Source organism: Eumetopias jubatus, unplaced genomic scaffold (assembly GCF_037043125.1).
Source record: "Eumetopias jubatus isolate StellerSeaLion01/CBP00866 unplaced genomic scaffold, mEumJub1_p1.0 scaffold_4, whole genome shotgun sequence".
NCBI lineage: Eukaryota > Metazoa > Chordata > Mammalia > Carnivora > Otariidae > Eumetopias > Eumetopias jubatus.
In genome coordinates this window covers 166,079,069-166,085,855 of record NW_028274810.1, presented here as the reverse complement: position 1 = coordinate 166,085,855, position 6,787 = coordinate 166,079,069, and positions in this window count along the sequence as shown.

The following is a 6,787-nucleotide window of genomic DNA, read 5'->3' as shown; positions in this document are numbered from 1 at the left end:
GCTCTACTTGGCATGAAGCAGAGGGAAGGACAAATATTGTAATTTTTCAGTCCTAAGCAACTATGTTGATACCATGGTTTATATTTTCTTTAATTTCTTTCAAGACCAACTGTAAGATCTTTATAGAGAGCTTGTACATTATTTGTTTCCAAATGGCAGCGTTCCCTAAGTTACACTGTGCTCCTCACTAGAAATGGTTAAATAACAATGCTGGAATTCTGCATGGGGGTGACAAGTAAACTTTTTTCATGGTGTGACCCAAGAAATAGCAATATAGCAAATGACTTCTACGGGGTGCCGTTTGTTTGTTTGTTTTGGCCAGCATCCTGTCTAGCAGTTTTCTTCCACCAGCTCACATCCAGGGGAAATGCTTTTAGCGCTGTGGTACCAGTAAAAAGATGTTTCTGAGCCACACGGCAAATAATGTTCCAGCAGAGGTTGTCTATCCTGTTCAGCAGCTAGAAACGACTGCAATAAATATAATTGAAGAAATAGTTAATTACTCTGTCCTTGAACAAATGGCCTCTAAGTTTTCTTGACCCTAATCACTTAAGTAAAAAGGTCTCTTAATTGGGGACAGTGACTAAGGAAAAGTGACATCAACTTTCGTCCTACACTCCCATTTCAGAGTTTACCTCCCCTCTGCCCCAACTCAAGTCCGCCGTCCCCGAGTTTGTTATACTGGGGACGTAGCAGCATGGGGTGTGCTCCATCTATAGCCCCTCAGCATCACTGTTCCTGAACAGGCAACTGCTTCTTACTGCAAGACCTGCACCTCCCTGTGTCGGGCTTTCTCTGGCTCCCAGGAGCGTGCTTGGCCCTTACACGGGGCAGACCAGAAATGCTGCAAAATTAACATTTCTGGGAGCAGCCTGCAATCTGTGACAGATGGGAGCTGGTGGATAAATACCCCAGAGTCCTTGCCCCTGAGGTGCGTACACCCTGAGGTGAGTTCTGTGAGTTTCCCAGAGTTCCCCAGTAGGATTTAGACCTTCCTGCTCATTAACATATCTTAGCTTCCTTTCCTTCTCTTTCTCATCTCTCCAATCCCTGTGGTGTTTCCTGGGATCACTTCCCAAATTCCTTGTACTCAATCTTTGACTCAGCCTCTCCCTATGGGAGATTATCTCACAGTTCTAGAGGCCAGAAGTCTGAAATCAGGGGTTGGTTGCTTCTTGAGGGGTCTGAGGGAGAAGTTCTTCCATGCTTCTCTTCAAGCTGCTGTTCACTGCCAGCAATCCCTGGCATCCCTTGGTTTGTAGGTGCTTCATTCCATTCCTAGTTTCCATTTTCACATGGCATTCTCCCCTCTGGGGTCTGTGTGTCTTCTCCTCTTCTTACAAAGACACCAATCATACTGGATTAGGGCCAATCCTAGTCCAGAATGAACGCATTTTCATTTGATGACATCTGCAAAGACCTTATTTCCAAATAAGGTCACATTCACAGGCACTGGGAATTAGAGATCCAGCGTATTTTTGAGGGGCTGCAATTCTGTCTGCAACATTGGGAGACCATGTAAAAGACAAACCTGAGATGTTCCCCGGGATGATGCCTGGCCTCTTCAAGATCTGCTTCCCTCATTGCTTCTAGACCAATCACTAGGAAGGACTACCTCTCAGCATGGCCCAAGTAGGGGCAGGCTTTCTCTGATCTGTAAAGCAAAGGATTATTCATCAGAGGAGCTACAAGACAGGGTTCATACATAGCAGCAAGGACAAAAAGATTAGCTTTGGGAATTGACCTTGAGGGTTTGGACCATAAGGCTGATATGGGACAGTATTTGACATGGTGCAGAATTGAATAAATTGGAAAGAGTATCTTGGAGCCAGTCTCCATATGCTGATGGGATGGGCCCCTGAAGTGTGGAAACTACATCAGCATCCCGTAAATAAGGTGGACATGCTGGAACTGCCTTCATAGGTATTGAGGAAAGGGGTCAAGAGAGCTGCAGCTGTTAAAATAACCCTAATGTGGAGCTAGCACCGGATAATTAAAGAATGAGATACTTTCGGCAAAACCAGTCAGAGACCTTTCTCTTTATTTCAGTAAAGTTTCCCTCAATTCATTATTGTGGAGGATCAGAATTAGTACCAAAGAGACATTGTAATTAGAGCTGTGTAGTCCTTAAAACTATTTATAGAATCAGAAAAACTGCACTGTATGCCCCTGCTGGTGGGGAATCTATGTCATGGCACTGAGATCCTCCAACTATTTTTTTTTAATTTTATTAAAAAAATTGCTTTTTCTCCAACTCTTTATAGAGGATTTCGAGTCACCTTACCACCTGAAATGTGAGGTGATCTCTCTTAGCTACCATCTTGGGATCAGGAAAGATGTATCTACTATCTATCTGTGCACCATGGACTCCTAGTAGAGACCTGTGGGCAGGAGGTGCCAGGTCAGTCAAATGTCCAGCTTCTTGGGTTCACAGCCACAAAATCCCCTTTCCAGGCACACATTTCCCTGCATTTTCAAGTGCCTTTCAGCTTCCGCCTAAGCCCTGAATTAAAAGCAGCTGCTTGGCTTTTATCACATATGCAGATGCATTTATTAAAAACTTTATTCTGACCTCTACTAAGTGTTGGATTTATAATCTACTATAGAGAATCCTATTCTGCAGGAATAAAGGAACAGGAGATCATAAGCTGCTTTTCAATTGTGACATGGGAGCTTCAGTTACCGCACATGTGGCAGTTGTTGTAGAGGGAAAATTAGTCCCTGCTGTGGGAGGAAGGAGGTTGCTGCCTATAACAGCTGAACCACCGGGCCTGGGAAATGCAGCGACAACTTAATTGAACAATTGGTTCAGCAACTGATAGAGTTTTACATTTTCTCAGCGAGACCATCAATTACCATAAAAACAGAACATACTGTGTTTCTCGAATCCGAAGCAATACATAGCAATTAGGGGATGGGATCTATTGTGCGGAGCTCAAAGGAAGATGAAACACAAATTCTGACGGACTTTATGGCAACTCAGTTCATCTTCTTGCAAGAATTCTCCTTGCGGAAATCGATCACAGCTTGCTTATTGCTTTTCTGTGCCATCTAGGGAATTTGAGGCAATGCCTTTGACCCTGATACCCTCTTGCCCAGTTCCCCTTGTTCAGCTTGCCGCGCTTATTCTTCACTAGGTGAACTCCCACACGGAGGCGGCTAACCAAAGCCTCAGGCCAGATGCTGCCTGCAGAGCTCACAGGATGAGCAGGTTGATGCACTGATTATGCAGCAGGCAGTGCTCTGAGACCAATGGCAATGAAATCTCAATGGTTTCTAAGTTGCCTGTCAGCGCTGTCACACCTGCCGCTGGCAGCTCAGTGAACATTTAGCACGTAACTCACCCAACAACTAAAATTTATACTAAATGTACATAATTATTTAGATTACGATGAAAGAGGCTGAACACATAACCTTAAAAAGTAGCTCCTTATGGATGGAGCTACAGGAGGCTGTTTCGAGATAAGCAGATGTATGGCTCTTTGTTACCATCATGATGACAAAATAGACTATTACCCGGTGCTTATGTTCATATGTATCCTCACGGCCAACTCAAATAATGATAGCCAACGTTTATCAAATGCTTATTAGGTACTCGGCACAGTCTGTTTTAGAAGTATTCATTTAACCCTATGCCAAACCTGTAAGGTAGACACGATTATTATCCACATATTACAAATGAGAAACTAAGAGTGGTAAAACAGCATACCTGAGGCCAAGCAATCGGTAAAAAGAGAAGCTGGGATCTGAACCCAACTCACCAGCTCCAGGAGCTTGCGTACATTCACTGCTACAACAAAGCAGCAACCTCCTAGGTAATAGCAGTCCCTTTTGGTGCTTTTTCTGAAATGATTTGCTCATGGTATGGTAGCACTGAGCTCAAAATACCAAGGTTGTGGCGGGGGGGGGGGGTAGTCCATCTGAGTTAGTCATTCTCTTCCACAACCTTCGATTGCACCGTTAAGGCTGGTTATCTGCTTACTGTAAGAGCCACAGTGAGGGGGTGAGTGAGGGTGGTTCAGAATGGCTCCATTTCCATTACTAGAAAAATGACTCCAATTGTATGCTCAGTGAGAGTAGGTAGGGTCAACTTTAACTTTGTATGGATCTCCTAATTCTCAAATTCAACAGCTAAATGGAACCTTTCACCCTTGTTCCTTCCATTTAATGGGAAGAGGTTGAAATCGTAAAGGATCCAATGTGCGATGAGAAAGGCATGTGAAGCAAATAACTTCTAATTGAGGGAAGGCCTATCCCCTATTGGCTCAAGTGGAGAAAACAGCGAGACTGGACGAGGAGGCTAATAAAATTCCAGGTATTAGGGTCTTAAGGGATTACAGTGCAATACTCTGTTTTCCCCTACTCTAGTTCCAAATCGGGTGAAGGATCAAAGCAAGAGAAAGGCAGATGCCAGGAGCCACCCTTGTGTTAGACAAGCATTTTTACCTAGCCAATGGAACAGCAGCACAGATGCAAGTCCCCTGCGTGTACAGGCTCCTCACCGTGCTCCTAGGAGAGCGGCCCTAAAGACATCTGTCTGCAGCCCAGCAGGCTCTGGATGAGAACCCAGGAAGAGTTGAGTGGAGCATGCCCAGTTCACTTTTCCAAACCCACCAGTCACAGAATGCACTTCTTCTCCAGGGTATGGGGAGGGAGGGAGGAGCAGGATGAGTGACCAGCAGCATCAGTGTACTGGTGTTTTTCTCATTGGGCACAAAAGGAAATGAGGAGGGGACAACCAGTGGTGATCTTTGCTAACCCTGGTCAAGTTTTGCACATATGGTAACAAATACAATCAAATAGTAGGGGCATGATTACAGATACAGTAAGACTATAACACAAGAATATATGACAGAGCCACAGACATCAGAGGGCTGATAGGCCTTTTGATGTTCTCCCCAATGGGGTCTAGCAGTGATGCTATGAGCATTACATAAAAAGTTATGTTAGTAGAGGGGAAGATGCAATGGTCCAAAACTATTGCTTTGCAAGAAGAAAATAATATTTCACTTTTTCCCTCCTTTCTAACTGTTGGAAACTGTGGAGGTACAAGTGGGAGATTTTGAAATAAGATCATGTACCAAATACCCAGTGGAGGACAAGCCATTAAAAAAAAGTATTCCCTGGGGCGCCTGGGTGGTTTAGTCCTTAAGCGTCTGCCTTTGGCTCAGGTCATGATCCATCGAGCCCCACATCGGGCTCCCTACTCGGTGGGAAGCCTGCTTCTCCCTCTCCCACTCCCCCTGCTTGTGTTCCCTCTCTCGCTGTCTCTCTCTCTCTCTCTCTCTCTGTCAAATAAATAAAATCTTAAAAAAAATATTCCCATGGGTCTTAGATGGACTAGAGTTGATTGGCCAATTAGGTCCTCAGGAAGATGCCCCAAGAAGGAATTTGGATTCTTCTGCTTTGTGCATGAGGTAGAGGATAGACCCAGATTAGTTACCTGGGGAATTTGGGGTTCCTTGTGAAAATACTGGCTCAGTTTTGTAATTGTTATTTCTAATTTTTTAAATACTTATTTCCCAAAAACTCTGTAATGTTGTCTGTAGATATTTTAGCTAATTCCTAGGGGTGGTATAGAAGAGCTAGTGGTGAGAATTGACATATTCCACAAGACCAATTGTCTAGAGAATAGAGGTATACTGAAATTAACATGGTTCCTCACAAACCATAGCAGATCCATATGATGTTTTATTGGTTACACAGAGCTGGGCTTAGAACTACCGTGGTGAGCATGGCTAAGACAAGAGAGTACTGTTAGAGCCTAACCCCTCTGTGCTTCAGGTTTCTGTTTACAAAATAAATGCCTATGTCTACAGGTGTCTGATGTTGCTTGGAAGAAGGAAAATACTGTACAAAGAGGCTTCCCTAAGGCAGCATAGAAAAGGACTTTATAAATTTTATTTTTAAAGATTTATTTGAGAGAGAGAGAAAGGGAGAGAGCGAGCACCAGCACATGAGCCAGGGGAGGGGCAGAGGGAGAAAGAATCTCAAGCAGACTCTGTGCTCAGTGTTCGAGCCCAACTCGGGGCTTGATCTCCCGACCCTGAGATCGTGACCTGAGCTGAAATCAAGAGTCAGATGCTTAACTGACTGAGCCCCCCAAGCACCCCAAGACTTTATACATTTTAAATGCTAATTTAAAAAATTTCCTTTTGGACACTTCTTTGGGGGTGATTATTTCTTTTTGAATGTCTTATCTTAATGCTCTAGATGTGTTTTCTTACTTAGGCCCTCCTTTTCGGCCTTATGTAAGGGTACCAATAATTGCCCTCCTCCACATCTTTCTTTTTTTTTTTTTTTAAAGATTTTATTTATTTATTCATGAGAGACAGGGAGAGAGAGAGAGAGAAGCAGAGGGAGAAACAGACTCCCCACTGAGCAGGGAGCCCGATGCGGGACTCGATCCCAGGACCCCGGGATCATGACCTGAGCCGAAGGCAGACGCTTAACCATCTGAGCCACCCAGGCGCCCTCCTCCACGTCTTTCTTTCCTCACCTCAAGAAACCATACAAACCTTGTCATTCAAAGTTGTGGTTAGCAATTCCCCAGTGAGCTAGGCAGGTTCCTATTCCTTATTGTATTACCAAGAGTGTTTCTTAGAGAGAGTGTCTACATTGTCATATATTGCTTCTTGTTTGGATTTGTGGGCATAGACGTACACATTATACCAGCCCTCCCTTCTGCTCATCATTTTCCTTTTCGGGGAGTTGGCGGAATGTTGCACATTGCAAAAAGAGAACTCCCTTGTTGCAGTCTCCTGCTCACAGCATGAAAGCTGCCAGA